This window comes from Ovis canadensis, chromosome 21, assembly GCF_042477335.2.
Source record: "Ovis canadensis isolate MfBH-ARS-UI-01 breed Bighorn chromosome 21, ARS-UI_OviCan_v2, whole genome shotgun sequence".
In the NCBI taxonomy this organism is placed as follows: Eukaryota; Metazoa; Chordata; class Mammalia; order Artiodactyla; family Bovidae; genus Ovis; species Ovis canadensis.
In genome coordinates, this window is record NC_091265.1 from 32,303,257 (window position 1) to 32,318,244 (window position 14,988).

Consider the following 14,988-nt stretch of genomic DNA (forward strand, 5'->3'; position numbering starts at 1 on the left):
GAACTGGTTGAAATGAATTATGATCTGGTTATCAACAAAAAAAAAAAGAGAGAGAGAGAGAAAGGAGAGTAAAAGCAATCAAACAACAACGAACACTTGAGATGTCCTTGATGGGAGGCAGGGAGAAGACATTACATTCAGAATATAAAAAGCAAAACAAGGCAAGAGCTCAAATATATATAAGCTCTTAAATACATATAAAGTGAAGTCGCTCAATCATGTCCGACTCTTCGTGACCCCATGAGCTGTAGCCTACCAGGCTCCTCCATCCATGGGATTTTCTAGGCAAGAATACTGGAGTGGGGTGCCATTTCCTTCTCCAAGAGATCTTCCCCACCCAGGGATTGAACCCGGATCTCCTGCATTGTAGGCAGACGCTTTACCGTCTGAGCCACCAGGGAAGATAAATATATATATAAATGAGTGTTTAAATCTCACAAGTGAATTTTTTTTTAAGTCTAAAGTGATTTTTAATGTTTGATGGCAGAAGCTTAATTCCCTGGGCTCTGTTTCCAGTCGCCTTGTTTTAAGCAAAACTTTCCAGTATTACAATTAAAAAAAAAAAGACACAGGGGAAGAAAGCTTATTTTTCTCAACCCACTTAAAAATAGTAACACCAGCTCCTCAGCCAGCCTTAGCACCGCCAACACACCTGACTACCCTCTTCCTGGCATTAACTGTTTCCAGCATCAGCCCTCCCCTCCCCCACCAGACACACCCTCCGCTGCAGGTACCGCCCCCCCTCCCCGGAACTCCTATTGCCAATTCCTCAGCCTAATTGCTCTGCACCATCTCTGGGGCACCCAACAGTTGAGGCTGACATTAAAGCAGAGCTTTGGGTGTCTTTTGACTTCCTCAGAGCTCCCAGTTCCTTTCACTTGGTGACTTTGCCAGGATTATTAATATTTTTCTGGGTAATAAAGAATGAGGAGGCAAGGAGGAAGGCGGGGTGGGGGGCATAGCGGCGGGTGGGGGGGTGGGTAACTGAGGGCTGAGGCATGATGGCTGTGCTGTGACCAGCAATTACAGAGGGTGGAGGCAGAAAGGAGTGGCATAAAGTACAGGGGAAAAAAAAATCTGGCCCTAGAATTTTAACAAGGCTGGCCTCATGGGCGTTATGTAACTTCTTGAATTGATTTATATGCTGCCTTATTCTAGAAAAGTTTTGAGGAAAGTTGCTCCCCCCCCAAAAAAAAGACATTCAAAATAAAGTTCAGAAAAATAAGGAAAGGGACAGGGGAAGAGAGGAAAAAAGAGCAATTTGTTTAAATGAAACAGGAGAAAGCAAACAGGCATCAGGGATTTCAGGCTGCAGAGACTAGGGGGGACTTTGATAGTTTGGGGTTTCCCTGGTGGCTCAGACAGTAAAGCGTTTGTCTGCAGTGCGGGTTCGATCCCTGGGTCGGGAAGATCCCCTGGAGAAGGAAATGGCACCCCTCTCCAGTGTTCTTGCCTGGAGAATCCCATGGACGTAGGAGCCTGGGAGGCTACAGTCCATGGGGCCACAAAGAGTTGGACGCAACTGAGTGACTTCTCTTTCTTTCTTTGATGGTTTACCCAAGCTCCTTATCACAACAGGAGAGTGCTGGGCCCTGCCTTGGGACAGGACATGCTTTTCCTATACCAAAGTCAGGGAGAAATTCCTGATGGAGGTCACTTCACGCAAGTTAGGGAGTGATGTGCCAGAGTAAAATGCTGCTGCTCTTCTCGGAGAGTTCAGTCAAAGCCAAAGCCTGAGTCCCACGAACCACTGAGCAACCTGATGGCAGCTCGGGGTGCCACGGCGGCCGGGGGTCAGCTGGCAGCAATTTAGTCACAGCCAAGCCACAAGCCGTTCCTTCACTGGCACATATTAAAATGGTCCCCTTTCAGGTTTTGGTGGGGCGGGGAGACCCTTGAGATGGCAACATAGAAACCTTATAACATAGAAGGAAAGCACTTCCTGAGGCTGTGTATGCATACCCCCACATCAAAATTTGGAAGTTTTATTTTACCACATCAAGAGTCCTAAGTTTTATTTCTGCACGTTTATAGCAAAATTGTGCCACATTTATCCTGTGGCTTTCTCACCTCCCAGTGTCCCAGTAACAATCCTGAGCAGCTTGAGAAGCACTGAACAGAAGGTCTGGGTGGTCACCTCCAAGTCTCCTTCCACATCCTGCACTCTGGGACTCAGGCTTCGGAGAATGACTCTGCAGCAGAGTTGGGCGGAGTTACATAGGCAGATGGAATCAACCCCACAACATGATCAAGTTGGCCCTCTATCAACCCCCATTTTACAGATGGGACCACCAGAGGTCTGGAGAAGGTGAATCACTTAGGAAGCGAAATGATGCCAGCAGTGAGCTTGGTATGCAAACCTCATGGAGTTCTGATCACAAGGCCACCATTTCTCTGGGTTTTTTAGCAGCCAGGGTATCAGAGGAAAAGATGCTCTACCCACTAGCTCTCTCTGAGCTAGAAAACAGTTTTCTCCAGAAACATGGAACTATTTCTGATACTGAAACCACAAAGGTCTCCCAAGGATTCTCCAGTTATAATATACATGAAAGTCATTGGAAAACTATAAATACTACAAAAGTCACATCACTTTATTATTTATTTGGCAATTAATGCTAGTGAATAGGATAGCATGCGTACATGCTCAGTCGCTGACTTGCGTCCAACTCTTTGAGACCCCATGGACTGTAGCCCACCAGCCTCCTCTGTCCATGGGGTCATCCCAGCAAGAATTCTGGAGTGGGTTGCCATTGCCTTCTCCAAAGGATCTTCCCCACCCGGGGATCGAACCCACATCTCCTGAGGCTCCTGCTTTGGCTGGCGGATTCTTGATTATTGAGCCACCTGGGAAGCCCCCGTGATTGAATAGATAAAACCTCAAATCTCCGTGACTTGACGTGGTAAAAGTTGCTTTTCCACATCACAGATCATTTTCAGTCTGCAAGGACTCAGCAGTCATTCATGGACCCAGGCTCCTTCCTTCCTGTGGCTTCACCTCCTTTTTCTTCTAGTGGTAAGAGAGCAAGGTCACAAGTGGAAGCCATGCCTGGGCACACACACCCATCCAGCCACACTCCATTGATGGGAGTCACATGGGACACCTCGCTGCAAGGAAGGCTGGGAAATGTGTATAGCTGATAGCTGTGAGTGCTAGCAGTTCTGTCACACATTTCTCATTGGTCCCAAACCTCTTTTCTGGTCGGTTCACAGTTCTATCGCTTCTGAGGCCCTGATATTCTGTCACCCATCTCCTGTGCAGCCTACCACGCGGGGCTTTTGAGAAGACTGGATGTGACAGTGACGTGAAAGCATAAAGCAGGGTCCCTGTGTCCTTCAGCTCCATGTGGCCCTGTCAAGTGGTTTTACAAGATGAATTGCCCTTTGCATGTCTTGTGAGTCTCAGTATGGTGTGCTCAGCTCACTTTACCATCATTAATAATACAGACACACCCCCGGGAGGCAGGCACACGTTAGAAATGAGAAAGTGGAGGTGCAGACAGAGGTTACGTGTCCGCCCAAGGCAGCCTCGCCCTGCCAAAACGGGTAAACCGAGGAGTGACTTTTCCAACTTCAGAGCAATGAATTCTCATTCCTGCAGGAGGAGAAAGCTGCCTGGAGCACTGAGGGAGGAAGTCAGACAGGGGCTTGCTCACAGGACCCTATCTGGAGGGGAAACAATTCCTCCTATGTGTCCAGCCCTGCGTGAGTTAAGACCCAGCTCTCAGATCTGCTTGCTTCTGTGACCTTAACCAAGTACCTTAACCTCTGTGAGCTTTCTGGTATGCCTCAGTTTTCTTATCTCTAAATGGGGGAAATACTAGCTTTCACAGAGACTTGGGAGGCTTAAATGGGATAGTCTGTGTGTATCAAATATCTTTGCATCTGGAATATATTGATAGCAAGTACCATAAGATGCTGGAAGATATGATGATGGAGATAGTGTGGAGTAGCTCTGAGCACCATGTCCCATTCTAATGCTTCTATTTCATAGACCTTGAAGAAAGCAGGTGTCCTCTGTCGCACTTGTAATGTACTCAGAGCCTAACACAGTCTGGGCCAATAACAGAGGTCCTGTGAGCACTCAGAAGTCAAGTGAGGTTGCACAGAAGACTTGGTGACAGCCGGAAACCCACACAGCCAGTTAATATGAACTGGATTCTGAATCTGGCTTTAGGTTAGTTCTCTCTACACTCTTCTTGGACACAAGTCTTCTTTGAGGCATATCAGACTCAGAAGTTATGGAGTTGGCTATGGGGCCTTGCAAAAACGACTTCCTTCTCTGCCCCTCTGTCTCCTCATCTACAGAGGCGGAGTGAGAATTGGTCAAGCCTCGTAGGATTGGTGTGAGGATTAAACAAATGCATGTTATGTGCCTGGCCCTGTCCAGGTGCATCTGGAAGGTTAGCTGTTTATAGGAAGGTTAAGTACAATGCCCCTGCAAGTGACACTAAGGCTTCTGAACAACCCAGGTAAAACTAATGGCGTAAAACTCAGGCCATTCATGACTCTATATGTTACATTTTTCTTTTACAAGTTCCAGGCTGATGTCGATGCTGCAGGCCCAAGGACCACAATTGGAGGAGCAAAAACATACTTGTTAACAGTATGGACACTAGGGTCAAACTGCCAAAGTTAGAATCTTGGCTTTTACTGTGTAACCTCAGACAAGTTAGTCAACCTCTCTGTGCCTCAATTGTCTTACATATCAAATAATGATTGTCATAATAAAACCTACCACAAGAGTTTATGTGAGAATTAAATTATGTAAAGTGCTTAAAGTGATGATTATTATTTCAGTTTTTAAAATGGAAGCTAACTGGACTGGAAAGGCCTAGATGGATGGCAAGGAGCAGGGGTCTTATTTAAGGCAATTCTGTATCCCCCACCACATGCAGCCCAGGGGCTTGGCATTCATTCATGCAGAAAGAAATCAGATGGACAGCATGATGCTGGTGTGGCAATCAACTGGGGTTAATAAAAGACACCAATAATTTAAGGAAATTATGCTCAGACGCTTTCACATCTGGAATAAACCAAGGGCCCAAATCATGTTGAATGATGATGACAGTGAAGGTCATGGTGATGATTAGCTCTAAACCCCTTGCCCACTTCAAAAGCTTCCGTCTTGATACATCTTTAAGAAAAAGACATCCTATACCACATTATGCACTCTACAAGCACAATCTCAGTTATTTCCACCCTCCTATTCCTGCAGCGCAGGTGTTCCCTCCAGGTTATAGATGAGGAAGCTGGAGCACAGACAGCTTAAACCGTTTGCCAAAGGTCACCCAAACTGTAAGCAGGGGTTCAGGGCAGGAGCCAAACCCAGGTCTGGGGACCTGCAACGCTCTGACATTTCACCACCACCACCAAGGGTCCTGCCCACCAAGGCAAACTGGCTTAACTCCCTAGAATCTGCCAGAGAGACATGGGCCTTTGGGTCTTCAGTTGTTCAAAATAACTAAGGACTGATGAGTCGAATCCCTGCTCGAAATCTTGCTCTCTCTGTAGCCTCAGGTCAACAGTTTAATCACCTTGCGTTTCACTTTCTTCATCTAGAAGCAAAAACTTAGCTACACACAGAGGGATTGGAAAGATTAATCGGATGTTCCAAAAGTGCTTTTAAGATGAAAAATATGGATTATTTGCATTATTATTTTAATAGCCTTGGACTTTGGTGTCCCCAGTTTACACAGAGGCAGAGAGCTTAGATGAGGGAGATTGGTGAGATTCATTTTCTCCAGCCTCGTCTTCTGAGCCAGGCAGGAAGACACAGATACCTCTTGATCTGGGTTTTAGTGTAGATCATCCCACACCTAGCATGGGTGTGCCATGACGCTGAGGCCTGGTGGCCGCCTATAGCCCTCTGAGACGCCAACAGTCAAAGAACCAGAGGACAGCGGTCTCCTCTCTTGTCTCCATGACCACAATGTGAATACACCCAGGACAGGGGCCTTTTCTGTCTTTATCAGCATATTCTCAGCACCTAAAATAGGCTCTCACACATAGCAGTAATTATATGCTCAATAATTATATGCTAAATGAATGAATGATTGGAGTGGGTGAATGAATGAGCAAACAACGAACGAGCCAGAAAATGTAAGAGTAGAGAGAACATGCAGGAAATTCTCTCGGCCAGAAAGAAACAGAGGAGTCTTCCAATGGGCACCCAGACACTGTGATGGGTGCTGGGGTAGGAATGAAGTTTGATGGTCCTTACCCTCAGGGAACTCAATCTAAGAGTATCAAGGTCACTGACAGTTAAAGCACAGTGAGTGTGGGCTCGGAATTAGACCGTGTCGTGTGAGTCATCCATTTCTCCAGGAAGATCAGGGAGGAAGTAGCATTTTAGCAGGCTCTTCATGGGAGAATAGGGTCTCCAAAGGATGAAGTAAGGGAGCCTCCTGCCATAGAATGGATGCTGCATGAGGGCAGGAATTTGTGTGTGTTTGTTTTATGAAAGCAACCCTTACCATAGCACATGTACGCAGCAAGATCCTATGAACAAGTGTAACGAGCGTGTAGCATCCTTACCAAGCAAGATCCTATGAACAAGTGTAACGAGCGTGTAGCATCCTTACCAAGCAAGATCCTATGAACAAGCGTAACAAGTATGTACCTGCGTGGTCTGAGTGTGCACGGCACACGTGCATGCAGCTTTGGCCAGCAGATGCAAACCTGTGGACTTGCGAGGATGATGAAGAATGATAACGTTGTTCTGCAGTGAGGCAGAAACGCACATTTGTTGAGAAGAGGGCTGGCTAAAATGGGGAAAATTCAGAAGAGCCTTGAACACCACACTCGCACTTAGAAATGTGGAATGTTTCCCATCCTCTGGCCTTACATATTTCAGTGGAATCTTTCAAGCCAAAAAAAAAAAAAAAAAACTTTTTTTCTTCTAAGATTTTCTTCTGCCAGGTCTGAGGGCATGCTCGTAAAATGTAAAACCTGTTTAAATAATTAAACCTGTGGCCTAGAGCAGTGGTCAGGGTAGAGGCTGGCCTGTGATGTCGTAAATCACTGCCAGGCCCGGTCCTTGGCACAGCACAGGCGAGGCTGGGAAAGCGTGTGGGCAGGTGGCCGGGCCCTATGTGGAAATGCGGAGTCAGCACTGGGCACTTGGTTTGGAATGAGTTATGGAGAGGAGGCGGGCGCTCCTGGCCCTTCCTTCTGACAGCCAAGCCGCCTTGAGGAAAGACAGAGCATGTCTTTTATGTCTCCTCTGCCCCACTCCCTTCTTTAGCATCCAGGGGACTCACTCCACTCCCAGCAGAAGGATGGAAGGTGGGCTGGTGGGGCTGTCAGATCAGCGCCAGACCTCCAGGGGAACTCAGGAGAGGAAGGACAATAGGGTCACCTCTCAGCTCTCAGGCCACCAGGGGCTAGACCCTCCGCTCCCTGCTCTGCCACGTACCCTCACCTACTTACTTGTTTGGAGTTGAGCACCTGTATGCGCCAGGCTTTTCACATGCATTATTTCAAACAGCAGTTAAGACTAGAGACATTCATCCTAAACCAACCAGACCCACAAAGTAACTCTACCGCTCCTCTGGGCAAATTCAGGAAAGTGATTGAACATCTCTGTGCCTCACTTTCCTCTTCTTTTAAATGAGATCAATAGTAGCCTGGCGGTTGTGAGGCTCAAATGAGGGTAAGATAACTGTCAATCACTGAGCACTTCCTGGCTTATACTGTGTGTGTTTATGTGTTAGTTGCTCAGTCGTATCCAACTCTTTGTGACCCCATGGACTGTAGCCCACCAGGCTCCTCTGTCCATGGGATTCTCCAGGCCAGAATACTGGAGTGGGTTGCCATTCCCTTCTCCAGAGGATCTTCCCAACTCAGGGATCGAACCTGGGTCTCCTCATTGCAGGCAGATTCTTTACCATCTGAGCTTCCAGGGAATGATATATAACGTTAGCTCTGATGACCAACCGACTAGCAAATACTCACTGAGCATTTGTTCATATCTTCAGCACTGTGAAAGTGAAAGTCACTCAGTCATGTTCGACTCTTTGCAATCCCATGGACTATACAGTCCATGGAATTCTCCAGGCCAGAATACTGGAATGGGTAGTCTTTCCTTTCTCCAGGGGATCTTCCCAACCCAGGAATCAAACCCAGGTCTCCCGCATTGCGGGCAGATTCTTTACCAGCTGAGCCACAAGGGAAGCCCAAGAATACTGGAGTGGGTAGCCTATCCCTCCAGCAGATCTTCCTGACCCAGGAATCAAAAACCAGGGTCTTCTGCATTGTAGGTGGATTCTTTTCCAACTGAGCTTTTTGAATAATTTCATTCATTCATTCAATTAACCAATATTAGAAGTATCTATTATATGCTAGATACCGTACAGGGTATTTCCTCTGCCTTATCTCATAGGTTCATTTTCGAAGCACTTATTAAGTTTGTGCTCTATGCCAGGGGTTTACACAGCACAGCACATAATTTCACTGGTGTCCCTGTATTTGCTCCCTAAATCTGCCCCAGCATAGCACCACAGACTGGGCAGCTTAAACAACAGAAAATCATTGCTCACAGAGTGTGATCAGGGTGTCCGTGGTATTGGTTCCTTCAGAGGGCTTCGAGGGAAAGTTGGCTCTAGGCCTCTCCCCCAGCATCTGATGGTTCGCTGGCAATCCTGGCATCACTTGGGCTGGGGACATGTTGCCCTGATCTCTGCCTTCATTCCCACATGCCTCCTCCCTGAGTGCATCTCTGCGTCCAAGTGTGTCTTTTTCTAAGAACACTGGTCTTTGGGGATTAGAGTCCATCCTAATGACATCCTAATGAATTGATGCTTTTGAACTGTGGTATTGGAAAAGACTCTTGAGAGCCTCTTGGGCTGCAAGGAGATCAAACCTGTCAATCCTAAAGGAAATCAACACTGAGTATTCATTGCAAGGACTGATGCTGAAGCTGAAACTCCAATACTCTGGCCATCTGATGGGAAGAGCCAACTCATTGGAAAGGACTCTGATGCTGGGAAAGATCAAAGGCAGGAAGAGAAGGGGACTACAGAGGATGAGATAGTTGGATAGCATCGCCGACTCAATGGATATGAGTTTGAGCAAGCTTCAGGAGTTGGTGATGGACAGGGAAGCCTGGCATGCTGCAATCCATGGGGTTGAAAAGAGTTGGACACAACTGAGTGACTGAACTGCACTAATGACATCATCTTACCTTCGTTACTTCTATAAAGACCCTATATCCAAAGAAGGTCACATGTTGAGGTGCTGGGGCTTAGGATTTCAGTGTTTCTTTCTGGGGGAGATACAATTCAACCCAGAAAACTCCCTGACAATAATTTTCTTTGCTAAGACTTGGCACATACTCACACATTTGCTCTGGTGGGAACCACACCAATATTATCTCATGCATCTTCTCCTCGAGCCAGTGTTTCTTTCTTGACTGTTCCAGGCTCCATTCCAGTCACTTCACAGACAGCAACACAACCTCCTTATTGTGATGCCCATTAGTAGTCAAGGTGTTTGTGTCTGGGGACAGGTCAACCTCAAAGCCCACAGTTCGTCCGTGGTGACTGGTACCTTCCAAGTTAAGGAAACTTTGCTTCTCCTGTGGCCCAAATCAAGGGAAACTCACCTTCCCCTGTCCTTAGTGTCCAAAAGATGCAGTTAATATGCATCCAGAAGATGCTTCCTGTACTCCAGAGCAGTTGAACAATTAAAAAGAAACCCTCCACTCTCCAAGAATGGACAACAATCCCATTCGTTGTTTGGCAGAGCTAAAAATACCCTCATGTAGCCAAACTGATGGGGCCTTGGTGCTACGGCCCTGTTTCCAGCTCACAAAAGGACTGGGGAGCTGCTGGTGCTGGCGGGGGCTTCATTAGGAGAAAGGCAGAGGAGAAAAGAATAGAAAAGTTCACCCTTAATGAGAAATGACCTCCATAACTCCCTGGGTCTCCCTAGAGTTTCCTTTGTAGAATATTACATCTCTCCATATCCAATTCCAACCCATCTGTCTTATCACACTGTGGAAATATTAATACAGATAGTTTTGTTTAGGCCTTTTATTTATTTTACTGTATATAAAATGATTTTTGGTTCATTTTCCCCCTGTATGTTCTCTTCTCTTGTTTTGTATGGTCTTTGGTATTTATTTTAAGGTATTTCATATTTCATCGCATAAGGCTGACACACCCTTGGCCCTTGGCAACCCACAGATGCGCCCACAGGGGCCTGGGCATGGCCTTCTCTGCCCACTAAGACTTGTGGCTGCAGCCAGCACTGGCCAGTAGCTTCTCATGTCACAATTCATCCTGACCTGAACCAGAGTCTCCATCCAAAGCTCTGGTTCCCCAGGAGTGGCCCACAGTTCATTTCACTCCCCATCTCTTTTCCACTTTGTTGGAACCCCTGTTTCTGGCCAGCAGCAACTTGAGGCTGGGAATATTCATTTGGTTTCATGCAGCCTTTGGCTCTGTTGTGTTCTCTCTAAGCTTGACTTTGACCTCAGCCTTCCTTTTGTGCCGCTAGGAAATCTGCATAGACCTTTACACATTCTGCGATTTGAATCCGGGTCCTCCTTTCACTAGCTCTATACCTTGAGCAAGTGAATTAATTAGCTTTCCTGAGCACAGTTTCCTCAACCACAAAATGAGGCTGGTACACCTAAGACACGGCATCACTTGCTACAATCAATGGGAAGATGTAATGTAAAGATCAGAAATGAGAAATTCAGTTACTACCACGTAATGAGAGTTTCCATTAAAACTACCCTTTATCTAGTCTGGACTCCAATTTTAATTTAAAGAAAAGTCACGGCCTTCCCTGATTTGGTACAACAGCTGCAAGAGGGGTGGGTTTAAGTGTTATACCTCCCACCCATTTCACAGAAAAGAGAACTAAGGCTCCTGAGACAGCTGGGAGCCAGGATCAGAAGGCACCCCGAGACATCCTCTGGCACCTTATACAGAGGGCAGAATGCGGAGGACAGTGGCCAGGGTGGAGAGTAGGCACCTAACTCCCTAGGTCTTCATTGCCCCACAGACTGCGAGCTGCTGGTTAGATGCTTAGTGATGGCACGCATCTCAGTTCCTAGTCAAGGATCTTCTTCTGAAAATGCTAATGAGAAGTTTGGAGTGAACACTGCTGGAAAAGTCTTCCACTTTCCTGAAATAATCCAAATAAAGCTTTCTTGAGCACCTCTGCCCCTCTGCCCCCATCACCCCACAGCAGCCACAGGGGCCTGGGGCCTGGTCTGGGGACGCGCCTCCTGCTATGGTCTCTCCACTCCATCCCTCCATTTGTCTATGGCCCTTCTCCGGGTATCTCCGCGGCAGGCTCCCGCACCTCCTCCAGGTCTTTGCTCAAAGGTTACAGCCTCAGGCTGATCTTCCCTAATGGCCTTAATAAAATAAAATGACTTCCAATTTTATAATAAATACATAACTATTCATTATAAATAAGAAACTATTCATTATTTCTACTGAGAACCAAGTCTCTAGATATTCTGTATAATATTGTGTTATAAAATTATGTGTTATAATGCTGTGTAATCGCTTGCAAATAAGACATTTATGAAGTCCACTTTGGAAGCCACTTTTCATTTAACTCTCCCATTATATTTAAATCCCATGTAGAAAAGCACTGTTGCGCTGTGATTTGAAAGTAAAAGAGGGTTGAATATATTTCTTTCATTGATATTTTGTCATGATCAAATGACTAATGAAAGGGTCCATCTATAGGAAATAAATCAGATATTGAATGTCAAAGAGCCTACTGATGTTTTGCTTCTACTGTAGACTGAATGGACGAGTCATTCTGATATTAAGCATTTTTAGCCTATATTTGGGCTTCCCTGGTGGCTCAGCTATAAAAAATTTGTCTGCAAAATGGGAGATGCAAGAAATGCAGGTTTGATCCCTGGGTTGGGAAGATCCCCTGGAGGAGAAAATGGCAACCCACTTCAGTATTCTCGCCTGGAAAATTCCATGGACAGAGGAGCCTGGTGGGCTACAGTCCATGGGGTCAAAAAGAGTTGGACACGACTGAGCAACTAAGCACACACTTATACACACACACACAGTCTGACATTACTTTAAGCTGTACTTAAAAGATATTTAGAATGGTGAACTCTAATGGTGAAATATATTGTATGTGTATAATTTGCAAAATATATACTTTTTGTTCAAGAAAAAGTTAGCAGAATATTATTATCCTCCATAGCAGAAAGAAAGACTTATTGTTCAACTTATATGAAAACAAGCAAAATGTTCCTTCTGGTCTGCTCTGTAACAGGAACATTTAACTTGACCAATCAGGAATGATGTAACATAAAAGAGGAAAGTTTCTTGAGTTGTTTCTTTGTGTTTGTGTTAATATAATAATATAACATATTGGTAATTTAAAAAAATTTTTTTTTAATTGCAGTCCCTTCCCACTTCTAGCACCTTCTATGCTATTCCTTCAAAAATGGTAAATGCAGTTTATTCATTGTGTTAGGTATCTCTTTTCTCCTACTACAGTATGATTTCCTGAGGGTCTGCATGCATATATATTTTGGTCATTGTTGTAGCCCCAGGACCCTAAACAATGCCCTATAGTTAGTAGGTGCTCAATAAATATTTAGTGAGTGAAAGGATGAAAGAATGAATGAAGGAGGGAGGGAGTGAAAGAAGGAATCTATGTTAAAACAGACCACCATTGTGCAGTTTTTTCATAGGAAGCACAAAGTAGGAAACAGCAGCTTGGAAAAGAAAAATCTGGAAAAATCAGAGCTATGACCTTATTTTAGCTGTTCTCTAGTGTTAGGAGGACTGAGTAGAGAGGCGGCATACCAGGCAGAGTGAAGGGCAAAAAGTCTTGGTGTCAGGAAATAAGATAACTTGGTGACAGTGGGAAGTTTCAAGTTAGTGCCAGAGAAGCATCTCCTAGTGTGTATTTATTATGGAGCATCAATCCTGTAAGATACCCCTTGGTGGAATGATATCTCATTCTGTTCGGAGCAAGAAGAGCTAGAGATTTGTAATTCACAGGAAGACCTGGGTTCAACTCTCACCTTAAGCCCCTCTTGGCTCGAGTGTGCTCTCTTTATTTCTGTTCCCTTGATAATAATCATGGGGTTGTCGTGAGAATTCAGTGAAAGAATGGATAGAAGGCACTCATCACAATGCCAAGTACTTAAGAAGTCTTGAAAGTTTGTGTCTAGCATGGTGGCCACAGCTGCCTATTTCAGAAGCTCTCTGGGCTGGAGTCCCCTCTCCCCTGCTGACTAGCCCAGTGAATATAGGCATGTCCCTTAACTTCTATCCTCTGTTTTGTCTGTAAGGTGGGGATAATGGAAGCATTGCCTTCCAGAGTTGTGAGGATTAAATAAGCTCCTATAATAAAGCACAGGGAACAGTGCCTGACATGCAGCAAGTGCTCTGTTAGTGTCCAGTCCAGTCCAGCCCAGTCGCTCAGTCGTGTCCGATGCCTTACGACCCCGTGCACTGCAGCACGCCAGGCCTCCCTGTCCATCACCAGCTCCCAGAGTTTACCCAAACTCATGTCCATTGAGTTGGTGATGCCATCCAACCATCTCATCCTCTGTCGACCCCTTCTCCTCCCGCCTTCAATCTTTCCCAGCATGAGGGTCTTTTCTAGTGAGTCAGTTCTTTGCATCAGGTGGCCAAAGTATTGAGTTTCAGCTTCAGCATCAGTCCTTCCAATGAATATTCAGGATTGATTTGATTTAGGACTGACTGGTTGGATCTCCTTGCAGTCCAAGGGACTCTCAAGAGTCTTCTCCAGCACCACAGTTCAAAAGCATCAATTCTTTGGCACTCGACATTTTTTATAGTCCAACTCTCACATACATATGACTACTGGAAAAACTTTGACTAGATGGGCCTTTGTTGGCAATGTCTCTGCTTTTGAATATGCTGCCTAGGTTGGTCATAGCTTTTCTTCCAAGGAGCAAGCATCTTTTAATTTCATGGCTTCAGTCACCATCTGCAGTGATTTTGGAGCCCAAAATCACTTAGTGTCAGCTATTGTTAAAACTGAGAGTCCTACTGTTTCCAGGGCAACCTTGTCAAGGATCCACTGGAGAGCTTTTGTCTTATAAATTAGCATAACACAGGCTCTGAGAAGTTGCTATAACAAATAAACCTGCTGAACCTCCTGCGGTGTTAGGGAAGATTCTTGAGAGTCCCTTGGACTGTAAGGAGAGCCAACCAATCAATCCTGAAGGAGATCAGTCCTGAATATTCATTGGAAGGACTGATGCTGAAGCTGAAACTCCAATACCTTGGCCACCTGATGCAAAGAACTGACTCACTAGAAAAGACCCTGATGCTGGAAAAGATTGAAGGCAGGAGGAGAAGGGGGCAAGAGGATGAGATGGTTGGATGGCATCACTAAATCAATGGACATGAGTTTGAGTAAGCTCCAGGAGTTGGTGATGGACAGGGAGGCCTGGCATGCTGCAGTCCATGGGGCTGCAAAGAATTGGACACAACTGAGCAACTGAATTGAACTAAACTGCACTGAACTGAACCTCCTTCAGTAATTTTTCCAGATTTAATTCCCCATGGAATGCTCTGCCCTGCTTCTCACCCCTCTCCATTAACCATCTAAAGGACTGTTTTCTGGGGACACACCTTTGGGACTGTAGGTTGCACTCCATGGGTATTTGGGACTTGGGGTGAGACTCAGATAGGACAGGCATCAGGGCTAGAAGATCAAGATACTGGTGTCGCCCTGGGGAGCTCAGGAAGGGAGGTAAAGAGGGAGGCGACTGTGAGATTCACATTTGAGGAGACCCCCTCAAATGCGGATGGAGGGTAGGACCCAGACCTGTCTCAGAGAGACCAGTTACAAGCCTGCAGCAGTGGTCCAGCTGAAAGACACAGGTTTAAGTTGGGGGTGACAGCAGCAGGCTAAAGAGAAAAGGGAGCATATAAGAGATCCTTAGAGGCAGAATAGCCATGGGCACAGCCAAGGTTGAGAGAGGGATGGGGCTGACGAAGACCATGTTTGGCA

General features: G+C 45.8%; 1 non-coding gene across 1 annotated transcript; it reads right to left on the reverse strand.

The window, feature by feature from the left end:
- Positions 1-329: 329 nt before the first annotated feature.
- Positions 330-401, reverse strand: TRNAC-ACA (transfer RNA cysteine (anticodon ACA)). The gene has a single exon. It is a non-coding gene; the product is annotated as a tRNA-Cys (tRNA).
- Between the last annotated feature and the right edge of the window lie 14,587 nt (positions 402-14,988).